Raw genomic sequence first — 15,317 nt, forward strand, 5'->3', positions numbered from 1 at the left:
TTTAAAGTAGTGTCTATCACGCTAACACCATCGTCAAATTTTATAGAGACATCAGTGTGAATTAATCTTTCTTGTGTGCTTGGATCGTGTTCAATGTCACTAACATCGTTGTGTTGAGTGATGCATTTTTTATAAATAAAAAATCTATCATTTGCTAACACCATCACTAAGCGACATTCATATTTTAAAAAAACGTCAATAACCCAGTGTCGTTGAGCCCCTCAATTTAAAGTAGTGTCTATCATCGCTAACACCATCGTCATGCTGAGCGACATTCATATTTTAAGAAAAAAGCAAAAATGTCGATAACCTGGTGTCATTAAGCCCCTCAATTTAAAGTAGTCTCCTACTTGCCTTGAGATTCAATGAAGGAAGGGGTGGATTCTATAAAGGGGTTGCCAAAGTCTCTTTCCACTCTCTAATCAAAAAATATGCAAAAGGCATCCTCTTGGTAACTAGAAGAGGATGCGAAATACCCTATCAATTTGAGGCAACCCGTGCCATTGCCGATCACAGCTCACAGTCATGAATAAAGTGAATTCCTTAAGCATTAGTGTCTAGGGATGCTTTTGTGAAAGAAAGCAACTAAAAGCTTGGATAGTCTAGCTATGGCACATGTCTTCAAATCTAGTATCCCTCCCTTCTCTTTAAGTCTACAAATCTACTATCTCTGATCCTCCCTTCTCTTTAAGGTTATAAACCTTGTGCCAAGCTAAAGAAGAGTAAAGGGGCCAAATTGAATTCTTGTCTAACTGATCTCTTGAGAAGAACATATCCAATCACCAACCCATCATGCACAAGGCTAAATCTTGCCCAAATGCTCATCACATACATGGGGCCCATTTAACCGTCCTATCTTGAGGACTTGTCCTTCCTCTACAAGTCCTATCCTAAGGACTTGTCCTTCCTACAAGTTCCATTCATCCTTCTAGAGACTTGTGTCCTTCCTAATCTATTTCACGGCTTCAAAAACATTTATCCTTCTTTATATGACTTTCAACTATTGATCCTTTTTACAACCCTTGGAGTGATGTTGTCTAAAAACTAGTTCTCAGCATGAAATCTATCCCAATACTCATCCTCCTTGAGATGAATATTGTGTTAACCAAGTCACCAATGATCTAGAGGAGTCCACAACCTTATGCAACCTTCCAACTTGTGTCCTTCCTAATCTATTTCACGGCTTCAAAAACATTCATCCTTCTTTATATTACTTTCAATTATTGATCTTGTTCACGACCCTTGTAGTGATGTTGTCTAAAAACTAGTTCTTAGCATGAAATATATCCTAATACTCATCTTCCTTGAGATGAATATTGTGTTAACCAAGTCACCAATGATTTAGAGGAGTCCAGAACCTTATGCAACTTTCCAACTTCTACCCCCTAGGTCTCAATCTTGTTTCACTTGGATTTGCACTCCACAAATCTTTGTAATTCTGTGGTGTCAAATGTTTTCTTTGTAATTCTGTGGTGTCAAATGTTTTCTTTGCCTTAGTAGCAACAGATGATCCCATTCCTCATGCAACCTCTATTAGTCCAGCCTCTTATCATTGTCCTTGATCTTCCCAACCTCTCTAGGACTTCTTGGCCATAATTTTTGCCCATACATCATCACCAGCCAACATTTCCTTGCCCAACGCTATCTTTGAGAAACATGTTCTTGGGAAAAGAAGCTTCACCCTCTCCCCACCAAACATGGAGCTTCCTAGTCCAAATTAGGGAAAAGTGATCAGAGATGGTGTAGGTGTAATAATTCACCTAGACCTTACCACTATGGGACAACGACTTCTCAAATATACAACATCTTCTCAAATGTACAACCTTTTCAATATGGAAGAAATTGTGTACTAGACCTTAACATTGTGGGACGACGACTTCAGAAATATACATCTTCTCAAATATACAACCTATTTAATGTGGAAGAAATCATTGTGTACTAGAGACTTACGTATGTGCGTCTCAAAGAGAAGGACCAATCGCCTATGTTCCAACCATAAACCAACCTCTTATGTAGAGCCAAGTGTCACCCTTTCTTCCTTTAAGAGCTAACCATAACATTACTATCCCCCATTTTGTCCCAATGCTTTCAAGCATGTTCAAACCTCCTACTAAAATCTAAGACTTGTGATTATCCAATTGCCCTAGCTAGTCTTGAATTTCTCCTCTTAGCTTTGATATCAAACCCCCATATTATATATTTTCCAACCAAAACTATCCATTTTATAGGCTAATCACAATCGACATCCTTCAAGCTGGATGATTAGCAATCATGGTTAGTTTCGATGCTTTGTTAACCACATAACACTAGTGAAACATTTTTTAAGCTGGATGATTAGCAATCATGGTTAGTTTTCGATGCCTTGTTAACCACATAACACTAGTGAAACATATATCTGAAGTTTCTTGAAGTATTTACCTTAGCCTTCTTGTTGGTAAAAAAATTATGTTCTTATAACATTCAAACATCCAACTCATTCTTTCTCACATGCATCTAAAAGGCACGGGCCTTTTGCTTTGTCTCGAGTCCCTTAACATTCCAAGTGCAGCCCTTCATGATAAGATTGAACAATGAGACTCCTCTCTTCAAAAAACATGACCAATGTTATTGAAAACCTACTAAAACACCAACCTTGTTTTTATTTATTATAAGAGTCCTTTACTATGAGATAGTATTGTTGTAGCATGATAATTTCATCCTAGATAAGGCCTTTCAATAATAACCTAAGGTAGAAAATATAGGTAAATAGAAGGAGAATATGTATGACAAGAAGATAATACTATATACAAATGGAAGTGTTAAAGAACACCAACAAGAAAAGCATTATTAAAGAATCATTCCCGTTGAAATTTCAAGTGATAGGACCCTTGGACAAGGGAAAGAAAAAGGTTCCAAACATATTTGATCTTATCTCACATCAAAAGACCAAAGTAGAATTGCAAGACTCAAAAAGAAAAAAGATTTATGAAGAAACATGTGAGAGAACAAGGTGCTATTTTTTATAAATTGACTAAAGGGCTTGCGAGTCCTATCTCTCCAATGGTAATAGGATCAAGGGAGGTTCAAAAGTTCTTTGGAAAAATTCTATAGAAATTGTACATCTTCTACTATTATTGTTTACACAAATAGAGATTAGTCCTAGATGTGTTAGAAATGTGCCTCATACCAAGATGTTTGATTTCAACAAGAAGCCATTTAGACATGCAAGATTAGGCGTAGTAATTCTCATCCATTGGTGCTTCTAGGGCTTAGAACCATGCTAGTTGAATTTGAATAATAGGACGAGCTATGGAAGAGCCACAATCAAGTCGCTCCAGGGAAAATTGATTGCATGCTACAAGTGCATACACTAGAGGTAGAGAGATGCATAAATTAAATTTAGACTTTCTTAACAAATGTAGATAGCTCGGGGGGTTCACTATATATAAACTCTCTATATCATGTGCGTTCAAGGCCTAATTTAAAGACCTCTTATCTGTAAAATTTTCATGAATAAAAAATACCCTTTTTCTATTCAATCTATAAATACCCCCTTTAAATGGTACCCTTCTATATGTAAAAAATGTGTAAAAAAGGGATTTTAAAAACCCCTTCTATATGAACCCACGTGCTACGCTTACATATTTATGAGTGACCCCCCGAGAGTAGATAGTGACTTAGCCTTGTGTGGAGAAGTGTACAAAAATAGACAAGTCATCCATCGCCCTGCATTAAGAGACAAAAACATAAACAATGCTTTTACTTTTTAACAAATGTAGAGAGGCCTTTAGAATGGTGGGTGTAGAGCTATACAAAAATAGAGGAGTGATGCACCACCCTCATTTTGATGCCTTGCAATGCCTTGATATGAGTGTCCATTTGACCTAATTAAGGACCTCTCTCTCTCTCTCTCTCTCTCTCTCTCTCTCTCTCTCTCATGCTAGCATAGGTGTTTACACACTAGCTAGAACAAATGATCATGGGTTCAAGCCCAGTTCCTTGCACTTTGGTGCCATCATATGGATCACATGTGGTGTGCTAGATTTGGTTATGAAATTGAAAAAGAGCGCGCGCACGCGTGTGTGTGAATGTGCATGGGCATGCATGCATACCATTGTAGGATGGCTAATAGGGAGATGTGCACTAGCACCCACCACAAACCTCCTAAGTCATTTCATCAAAGTCATGAAATGTCACAAAAGCATTGTGGATATTGTTCTTTCTACTTTACTTAAGTTTCATTTCTTCATCTCGTCCTATTATTCAACGAAAATACAACATTAAAGTGAAGAACACCGAGTGGGTCCATGAACTATCTAGGGATATCCAACTTTGTCACTAATCATAATCAACGAAAATACAACATTAAAGTGAAGAACACCGAGTGGGTCCATGAACTATCTAGGGATATCCAACTTTGTCACTAATCATAATCATAGCTACTTGTTTTCATTTTGTCTACTTCTATTGGGGATATAGGTCACTAGATTGGGATAACGTAAACCTATGTAAGTAGACAAAATCTCCTCTCCCTCTCTCTATGTTGGATGACATGAACCCAACTGGGTTTGTTGATTGGTCTCTTTAGATCAATAAAATCGACATTAAGTCTCTCTCTCTCTCTCTCTCTCTCTCTCTCTCTCTCTCTCAAGATAGAGCCAAAACTAGAGCCTCCCCCCCTTCTCTCACACTCACTCTCTCTCTCTCTCTCTCTCTCTCAAGCTAGAGCCAAAAAAAGAGTCTTCCACTCCCTCTCTCTCTAGATTCACATGATCACTTCTTGATGTGACATCCAACCTGCCTGCCCAATTGATGCTCTAATGAGTGTTTCCCCAAAGAGTAGATTTGGATTTCAGATAATGGGAGAATTTGGGACAAGCCCACGAGATCAAAAGATTTTTGTAAAACAACAACAAAAATAATTGGAAAGGTTCGTGACTCTCTGTCTTTCTTTTACTGTAGTGGGTATCACTGATGTCCACCCACCAACCTGCCCACAACTTCTTTTGGCATTTGCTCCCACAAACAAACAAACACGCGCGCGCGCGCACAGTGCCTTTTCTCACCAAAGCCTCTCCTTTTGGTAGCCAGTCCTGCCTCTGTGTACTCAACCCACTTCCGAAATCTGGCTCCTATTGGCACATTGGCTTGATCTGCCCATTGCTTCAACAGTTCGCGGTAAGTGCCTTTCTCCCACACCCTACACAACTGCAGAGCTCTAGTAGATTGTATAGACTCCAAGTGTGGTGTTCTGAGTGTGGGTTTTCCTACTGATTCATATGAAAAGGCATCTTCAGGAAGAGGAGACCATTTTTTGATCTTAGTACACAGATCTTTGAGATCAATGTTGTTTGACTGTTTTGCTATAGGAGGTTTTATCCTGCCAATCTTGTGATTAATGGCTTAAGACTAGCTCCTCAACCTATTATCATTTCCAGTTCAACTTAGCTGTTACTTTTCAGATACAGTCTCGAGGCAAATGTAGCATATGGCTATGGTCCATTGAAAGTGTAAGTGTTTGCATGCAGTTTAGTGTTTGTTTTGATTAGCTATGTAGGGGTTTGTGTTGATTAGCCATGCAGAGTTTTGAAGCATTTGAAATTTTTGATGAATCTTTTCTCATGAAGATTGGCAGGAATTAAGCCATACCCGTAGGCTTTATCCTCCTAACAGTCTCATTTGAGCTTTCTCTTCTTCTCATGCTTCTTTAGAGAAATATAGATAAAATTCAAAGAATTGATAGCTAAGCCAAATCCCAAACCTCTATAAGGCTTAGCTATAGAGGGCCTGCAACTATGACAAAGCCCACATCTGCAGAAAGACTCTCAGGGCCGCTCTCAGGCTTACCGAGCCGCCAGAGGACGACGAAGACAGATGTGAGCCATACTCGAGAGATATCATCGGACCCTAGCCAGGCTCATTCACAGCTCCAGTCTCTTACATCAGATCCTGCACTGAGACCACTTGCCTCCCATCGTTAGACTATTTCACAACAAACTTTGGCACATTGCCCATGAGTGAGATTCATGGAGCAGATTAGTGGACGACAGCTGCAGATTTCAGACCTGTTTCATAAGCATCAAAGCCCCTATGGGCTTTAGGCACTGCCCTGCCTTGAATACAGATCTATGTATTAATTTCCATTTGTTTCATTCACATTTTAGTGTATGGGGGTGTATTAGACACCTCCAGTCCCTCTACGTGGGGTTTCTGGCACGATGCAGCCAGAGGTTGGTCTCATAGGCCTCTTTAGTCTTTTGCAGATGTTAATAAACCCCCCTCTCTCTCTCTCTCTCTCTCTCTCTCTCTCTCTCGCCCGCCCTTGCCCCAACACACGCACGCACGTGCACGCAGGCACAGGCACCCACATAAATGCAGAACTAGAAGATTCATGATTGACCACACAAACTTGGCGAGTTTCTTCAAGAGGGATTCAGAAGCTATTTGATGTGTGAGTAGACTATGGAGCAATTCACAATTCAGCTCCAATGTGTTTTTCAGTTTCCTTTTAGCCTCAGAAAACACACCTTGACATGGTGCGTGTCAGAGCTAAACCCATGGTGGAGGGCTGAAGGAGAACCAAGCTAATGAAGGGAGATGGAGCAGTTGGGGATACAAACACGGGGAAGAAATTGTGAATTTGCAACAGCAAGGGGCAAATTTAGAGAATACTGCCACATTCAAGCAACAGTAAATTGCAAATGAACGTTTAAAGTATGGGATAGTTTATGGTTGTCCTGGTCAATTTGACTACTTGAGTTGCAAAGTCTTTTATTTGCCACTTCATAACAGATGATGTGATCTTGGATATTGAGCAAATGTTGAAGAGTCCTAGGAAGAAATTTGAAAGGCTGAGCAACAAGCAAAAAATTCACTATAATAAGCCTGCCCTGCAAGTTTTGCCAGGACCTACATATTGAGAGAGAGAGAGAGAGAGAGAGAGAGAGAGAGAGAGAGAGATCCTCCAGAGATACAGGAGTGCCCCTCCACAGTGAGTGGATGTGGAGAGCCTCTATTCACTTCAAGGACCCACTTTGATCCCCTCACACTGTATCATTGTAGCATTGTACCACTAGCACTTCCAGGGCTGTTGTTTTGCTCTAGCATGTTTTTTTCCATGCTTCTGTCACTTCATGGAAACATTTTAACACTTTTGGTCTCATAGATCCTTTGGTCTTTTGTAGATGTCAATAGAAATTTCTTTCTAAAGGAACTGTGCCCTCTCTCTGATGCCTCCTGCCGTCGGGGAGGGCAAAAACAGGTACATGGAGCTGATGATGTCAACTTTAAAGAAGGGGTTCATTTTATGCGAAGATCCAAAAGCAGCACCTTAATGTATTTGATGAGGTTTTGGTCAAGTAGACATCCAAGAGGAAGAGATGATTCCAGATCATCGAGGAACTAAGTGATCAGCTGGACCCAGATAGAGCAGGGTGGCTTAGCAGTTGTGATTCACCAAATGAATCTGAAAGTGGTTAAATGAAGGGCCTCCCACTCTCATGCTTCCCATGCTTGTGCGGAACAGGAGAAACGTCCAATAGAGGTTCTATATCATTTGGATCATCTTCTTTAATGGCGCTTTAGCCACAAAGGTAGTCCGTTTTTCAGTGAGACCCTTTTAGAATTCAATCATTCATGCCCATAATTATTTTAAATGCTCAAAGGCTGATAGTGTTTTGGGTATAACCCAAAAAGGGTTATTTTGGTCCTTTTTACTTTACCTTTATTTGCTGGCCGACAGCCGCTACTGGCCGACCAGCACCCTCCCTTCCTATATATATGAAGCGCAACTTCATTCAGTTTAGTGAAGCGAGCACCTCCTCTTCTACTTCTGAGTCACCATCAGGCCACCTACGACAGGTGTGAGCTGCCTCCTCTGCTGCAGGTGCAGGTTGCCTACGACTGGTGCAACCTGCCACCTCCTCTGCTGGACTCATCGCTTACATCAGGGCTGTCTACTGAGTTTCTCCATCGCCTACATCAGGGGACTGTTCTGTGTTTTTTGTCGTCGCGTACTTCAGGACTGAACTCAGTGTTTTTCACCATCAGTTACACTTCTGCGTTTGTCTTCAGCAAACCCATCAGGCTGACTTCAGCGTTTCTACATCAGGAGTACTTCAACGCTTACATCAACCCTACATCAGGCATATATCGGCATTTACATCAGGCTTACTACAGCACTGTTATCTGCGTTTTTGGGACAGCAGCCCTCTCTGGCAGTCTCTGCTCCTTCGGAGTCTCACATAGAGCTCCTGTACTGGATTTCATCATTTATATATACATCCCCATTGCATGCTATGTGATTTGCTCTGATCTCTCATATATTCGGTCCTTTGGTCTCTTTTGCCCTCACATGGTATCAGAGCTATCGTGAGAAAAAGGATTGAAGACCTTGAGAGCACACGGCATGGACCGTCTACCCACGATTTCGGAGGATCAGCCTTTTTTACCAGATTTTGATTCTCCTTATTCAGATTTAGATCACACGGAGGATGGGACGACTCATTCACTGAAGAGCCCTGTTCGAGGTCTTTCATTGGGAGATGACCAGCCTATTTTTACCTACTCACCCTCTACACCCTTGGCATATGGTTTTTCTTCTCTGAGCTCATTAGCCGTTACTTCCCAGAGGAGGGATACATGCCCATAGCCAGTGTGCCTGTATTGGACCCAGGTATTCAGCCTCATCTAGAGAGCCCTACTTCTCATTCTAGCCGACAAATTGGGGACTTTAAGGACACGTACCTCCTCGGTTGTTCAGAGATCCATCATCATCAACCTTGCTGGTGACCGTGTCAGGTTTGTATGTGCCTTTTAGTACGTATGTTCCTAACTCTACCTGGGTATCTTCTTCTGTAGCACAGGTTCAACAAACGGTACCATCAACTACCCTCGATCCCTGGCATTTTGTGAACCCAAACAGAGGAGGGTCTAGGAGTACAATTCACTCTCAGACTTCTGGTGTTCAAGGAGGTAACACTGTTTTCTCCTTTGGTTCACTTTCTCTTCTTGCTCTTAATGTTTTATGGAATACTGCTCAACTTCAAGCACAAAACCCTCCCACCTAACCCATGGCTTTTCCTACTAGTGTTGGCGTGTAGTCATCACTGCCTGCACCTCCTTTGGGTCCTGCGTATGGGTTCTACCCATCCCAGGTATCTCTCAGCACTATGCCCTCTGTGTGGTGCCACCCAACATTCCGGGTTATCAGGTGGTTTACCAACCCATCCCTGATACCAATATTGTTCCTAATTATGTGCCCTCTCAAGGATTCGTGCCTCAACCAGGTATTCCACCTATGCTGAGTGCCCAAACTTATATTCTATCTTATGGAGTACCCTCGACAGGTCCTACACCTATGCCTAGTCTTGTTGGATTTTTTGGTTATCCTCCTCAAACCTTACACTTCGGATTTGGGCACTAGCCATCCTGGACTCCCCCACCATCTTCCTTTCATGTTTCTATGTCCAGAAATGCTTTCACAGAAAAGACTCGTTTTAACGGGTCTAATTATACCACCTGGGCTAATCTTATGGAACAGGTTTTTACTTCCCAAGGTTCATGGAACCTAGTGAAGGGATTTGAACCAAAACCCCACCCTTCCCTAGCACCTCCTGAAGTCATCAGCCATTGGGAAGCTAGAAATGGCACTGCTATAGTGGAGCTCATGCAAGGCCTTGTGCCGGAGTTTCATTCTCAACTCCAGCGGTTCCCCTATGTCTCTGACAGATGGGCACACCTTGGAGAGAGAGATGCCGCACGTGATCGCACGCGTCGCATTGATCTCGAGCATCAAATTCAAATTTTCTCTATCAAAGAAGGGGATGACCTGATCGTCAAAGTTGTTGAACATTGGCGCCTTAACGCCGAGTATGCCACCACTGGTTCTGCCAAGTCACAGGAAGACCAGGTTATCACTTTACTAAATGAGTTGCCGCCTAGTTTCTTTACTTTCGTCACACAGACCATTAGTTTAGAACCTATGCCTAACCTATATGAGTGTGAGTGTCAACTTTTGCGCTTCGCTTGGTTGCATGAACAATTTCATCCCAAGAAGTCATCCTCTTCCTCCTCCACTCAAGAGGGGACCCTTGTGTCCAATACCACCTCTAATAAAAAAGGACAAGGGAAGGGAAACAGCAACTCAAGTAATCAAGGCAAACCTCCCGGCAACAATACTGATTCCAAAAACCTTGCCTCAACACCCATTCCCCAATGGCAAAATATTCCCAAAAAGAATAGATTTTGCACTTATTGCCAAATGCCTGGACATTTTGATGATGAGTGTGTTTTTAAAGCGAAGGAAAATAGAGGCAACACCTCCAACACCACTACCTCCACCCACCAAAACAACCAAGGTGGTAGAAATGCCCCAAATTGGAGATCAAGAGGGGGTAATATTCCAGCACCTACTTTGTAGAGCTCCCCGCCAAGGACCCAGCAACAAGGCAATGGTTCAACTTGGTCCGCGATCCTCTCAGTGGCGATCCACTGGTCAGGTTGCTCAAGCCCCACCCTCCCAGTCAGTTTCTTTCACCACAATGTCTGATCGGTCTTCCCTTACACCTCATCCTGGCCCCTCAGCCAATATTGCTCAGGTCACATTTAAGGTTGACTCTCGCCACTCCTCCAAAAGGAAGAAGAAACAAAGGCCTAGACGAGGCCATCCGCGGGGGAAAGCCTCTGCCTTCATTCAGATCTGTCAGTTACCTGACAATCCTTATGTGTCCATCATTGAGGCCCATCCAACTCTTCCCTGTGGCCATCCGATCACTTGGGTAGTTGACAGTGGAGCTACTCACCATATGGCACGCAATGCCGACATTTTCATCTCTTAGCGTCCCGCTAAGGGAGAAGTTCGATGTGGCAACAACACAATGATGCCCATTAAATTTGTTGGCACCGAATTATTTGACACTAACATTGGCCCCAACCAAGCTACCTTGGACAATGTTTATCTTGTCCCTAATTTAGGTCTCAACTTACTTTCTGTATCTCAGCTGACCCAACTCGATCGTGGAGTTTACTTCAACAAACGAGTTGTCGAGGTAATTGATGAGACTACTGGTCTTGTTGTTGCCAGAGGTCAAGCTCAGAAGGATGGTTTGTACTGGATGTCTACTTTTTTAATTGAGCCTTCTTGTGATGGTTTAGAGTTTCATCGGGTTCGTGCCTATGTGACCCGAGCTCCATCCGACATTGAACGGCTATGGCACTTTCGTTATGGGCATCTACCCTATGACACACTCTACGAGTTATCTCGAGACCAATTAGTTGCAGGCATACCCAGCCTCAAACTAACAAAGGATGTCTGCCAGCCCTGTCAAATGGGTAAGCAGCATCGCTTCCCATTCTCACAATATGCTACTCATCGTGCTTCGGGAATCCTCACGTTGATTCATTTCGACTTGAGTGGCCAATTCCCAATCCCTTCCTTGAATGGATCTCTCTACTACATGCTGATTGTTAATGATTATTCAAGGTACATGTGGTTATATTTCCTAAAGCATAAATCCGACGCTTTCCAATGCTTTTCCACATGGGTTCGGTTAGTCACTAATCAAATGGGCGTCTCAATTGGGATTGCTTGTAGTGACAATGATGGTGGATTTATCTCCCGCCAATTTACTAAGTTCTTACAAGACCAGGGCATTCAACGCCAACTCACCTCCACCAACTCTCCCTCACAAAATGGAGTGGTCGAGTGTAAGAACTGAACTGTGATGGATATGGCATGCTCCATACTTTTTACAGCTGAGTTGTCTGAACGCCTTCGGTCAGAATCGGTCAACACTGCGGTGTACCTTCTGAACCGTTGCCTCACGGTCATGTTCCCCATAGAACTCCATTTGAGGCATTTTTTTGGCGAAAAGCCAGCCGTTTTCCATTTCTGTCTTTGGGTGTTGTGCATACACTCACACTCCGAATCAAGGTCACCGCGACACGTTTCACTATCGAAATGAAACGATGCTGAAACGATTTATTTTGGAACAAAATGTTTCAACACTAGGTAGGTGGACAATGAAACGTTGGACCGAAACGATCATATACATAAAATGTGAAGGTACTGGCCAATAGTTATAAGATGATATTAGCATATTTATCATCAGTAAACAAAGAAGACATATAAAAGAGAAGAAAAGAACAAATAGGATGAAAGAAGGAAAGAGAGAGAATTATAAAAGCCAAAAAGCGCACAAAATCACAACCTTTTTCCCCACATGAAACGATATGGTTTCAATGTGCACATGAAACGTTTCAACACTGAAACGTGAAACGAGTTTCAAAGCCATCGAAACAAGTTTCATGGTGACCATGCTCCGAATGACACGAGGGGCAAGCTTGAGCCAAGGAGTGAGTTGCTCATTTTTGTGGGCTACTCTTCTGAATCAAAAGCTTACAAAGTTTTTGATCCAAGATCAAACAAGGTCTTCGTTCGTCGAGACGCTGTCTTCGATGAGCGAGATTTACTTTGCCTTCTGCTGCCCATACCAACTGAACAAGAATCTTAGACTGTGCCACACGAACCCCATTAGTCTTCGCCTCTTGAGGAGGCTTCCTCCTCCCAACAGCCACCCAGGTACCCTTTACCTCGTTGGTATCAACAAACCATGCGTGATTCTGGCATGCTTTCCCATGATACCCCTTTGGATGGTCCTCGTCGGTCCACTAGACTCGCTCCTCGTGCCTCATTCGCCTCTGTCTTTTCCGCAGACTATGTGGCGCATGATGAGCCAACATCGTGGAAAGATGCTATCAAACTTCCATCCTGGAAACAGGCTATGGAACTTAACTCGAAAGCATTGGACAAATACAAAGCCCGGCTTGTTGTGCAAGGCTTTCGCAGAAAGAAGGCATTGATTTCGACGAGACCTTTGCACCCATTGCTCGAATGATGACAGTCCGTTTTTTCCTCAATTCGGTTGCTCACCACAAATGGCCAGTCTATTAGATGGATGTTAAGAGTGCCTTTTTAAATGTCATTCTTGAAGAGGAGGTCTACGTTGATCAACCTTCGGGCTCCCCGCTCCCCGGGTTTGAGGACAAAGTCTTTCGCTTGCATAATGCTCTGTATGGGCTTAAGCAAGCCCCCCGAGCGTGGTATCATCGCATCAATAAATTTTTTCGCAGCAAAGGTTTTTAACCATCTCACTGTGACCCCAATATCTATATTTACATCGATCAGGGGATGTTCGCTACCTAGTGCTGTATGTCGATGACCTCATTATTTCTGGGTCACATCAAGCCAAAATGGCTGATATCATGGCACAGCTCAGACGAACTTTTGAGATGACTAATCTCAGTCTTCTCTCATATTTCCTTGGCATGGAGGTGGTCCAACATCCTGATGGTATTTTTGTGTCTCAACAGAAGTACTGTCTCCAACTCAATACTTCCTACTTTCGTGATGGTGCTATCCCTATGGCTACTCCATTGGATTCCACTGTCAAACTATCAAAGGAAGTGAACTCACCTCCACATGAAGAGCGAGCCTACCGCCAACTGGTTGGGAAACCTATCTGGCTCACAAATTCTCGTCCTGATATTTCCTATTGCACATCCATTTTAAGTCAGTATTCAATGCTCCTAAGGGGCCACATTGCAGTTCAGCAATGAGGGTTGTTCGCTATCTAGCAGGTAACTATTTGTATGGACTTCACTATAGTCGTGGGATCACCCTGCGTGGTTACACGGACCTTGATTGGGTTGGTGATTTCGATTCTCGACATTCTCATGGTGGTTATTTGTTCTTCCTCGGATCTGCCCCTTTCTCTTGGTCTAGCAAAAAGCAAGATACCATTGCAAGTTCTCCATTTGTCTTCGGGGAAGATCGGTAACTTCAATGCTCAGAAATCAGCACACTTGTCGCGACGAAATTAACGCACAAAACTGAATATAAATGTGCAGAAAAATCGAGAGAGAGAGAGGGAGAAGAGGACATAGTATTGGGTCCTGAATACCCTCTGTAGGGCCCCCACCACGAATGGTGTATTTGCTTTTATTAGAATGATGTGAAATACTGAAAATAAAAGACTGACTGAACCTTTCTTGGCTGAGAGTAATCTCTGCCCTTGACCTACAATCCTTCACCCCTTCTGCGTTAGCTTGATCTGGCTGTCCTGGCCCTTGCTTCAGCTTCAGCACTTGGCAAATTATGAGATATCTGGACTGAACATTAAATGCTAATTAAATCTGCACATGACTAAATCCAATGGCTGGGCACTAAAGCGCATGGATCTAAGGGCTGGGCACTGTGCGCCTGCCTCATATGGAGGCTGGGCAGCCTGTATGGGCTGTCCCATACTTGCCCCATAACCATCCCATGGCTGATAACCAGTCGGCTACCCACTGTATGCCCCTGGGACTGTCCTACAGCCATCCCATGGTCTACCCATGGCTGGTGGGTACAGCCAGGGCCTTCTTGGCCCTTATGGGGATTGTCTTGTACTTTCCCCATACCCACATGAGTTCCTGGGGTAGCCCTATGGGCTGGCCCCTTTTCCTAAATGCAAACCCTAACTGTCTACACAGTGTTCTGGCATTCGGTATCATACCAGATACACAGAGTGATTGACATCATTCCAGAGGGAGACTCAGCGTGGACTGGCACTGTTTCCTGTGCAGGACAATGCACACTTGACCTCGGACGACCAGGATGGAACCTTGGCCGACTCGTCTCGGACTGGGCTCACATAGGACCAGTTTACCATCCCAGGTCCTGCACCTTCTGTACAGATATGTCTACATGGCATCCAAGTGCAGGATGCACGTGACATCCCCTTCTGCTTAACTTGATGGAAGCTGCATAGCCTCCAAGTAATTCGTTAATAACGTTGGATAGTCGTCGAAAAACTCTTTGTCAAGCCATACCGCTTCGTGGGTCCCTCGGTCCTGAAACTCTGTGAGGAACTGTCTGTGTCTTCGGCTTGAGCCATGCTTGAAACGGTGCAAAAGGATCTGTTTTGGAACCATAACGTCTGCTTCATCAACAATATCTGGTTCTGCCTCGTCTTTAACTTCTGAAGGGATCGGACCTGCATATGGCTTTAACCAACCGATGTGAAACACATCGTGCATAGTCCAACTCGAAGGTAGCTTCAACTGCATGGAAACCTCATTAATCTTTTTCTGGATGGGAAAAGGTCCGAAGCTCTTGAAAGACAACTTTGGGTATCGCTTGCCCACCTATTTCAACCTTTGCTTCATAATCCGAAGATAAACCCAATCCTCTTCCGAAAACTTCATATCCCTTCGGTCTTTATTGGCCTATGAGTGTAGGCCTCATGTGCTTTAGCCAACCTGTCTTTTATTGACTCTCTAAAATCTCCTGGTAAGAC

The 15,317-nt window shown here is 43.2% G+C and overlaps 1 protein-coding gene across 14 annotated transcripts in view; it reads left to right on the top strand.

The window, feature by feature from the left end:
- Window positions 1–4,913: 4,913 nt before the first annotated feature.
- Window positions 4,914–15,317, top strand: part of LOC147613363 (uncharacterized) — a 31,126-nt gene continuing 20,722 nt past the window's right edge. For 4 of the 14 annotated variants that reach the window (XM_086782680.1, XM_086782687.1, XM_086782677.1 and 1 more), the window contains exons 1-2: window positions 4,994–5,157; window positions 5,349–5,489. The gene's annotated coding sequence lies outside the window, so the exon portion shown is untranslated. Of the gene's footprint in view, window positions 5,158–5,348; window positions 5,490–7,163; window positions 8,953–15,317 lie in introns of those variants that run through there. The other 10 variants (XM_086782689.1, XM_086782682.1, XM_086782681.1 and 7 more) reach the window with 10 other exon arrangements.

The sequence above is a fragment of the Cibotium barometz genome, chromosome 44 (assembly GCF_041138505.1).
Source record: "Cibotium barometz isolate CiBa-2024 chromosome 44, ASM4113850v1, whole genome shotgun sequence".
NCBI lineage: Eukaryota > Viridiplantae > Streptophyta > Polypodiopsida > Cyatheales > Cibotiaceae > Cibotium > Cibotium barometz.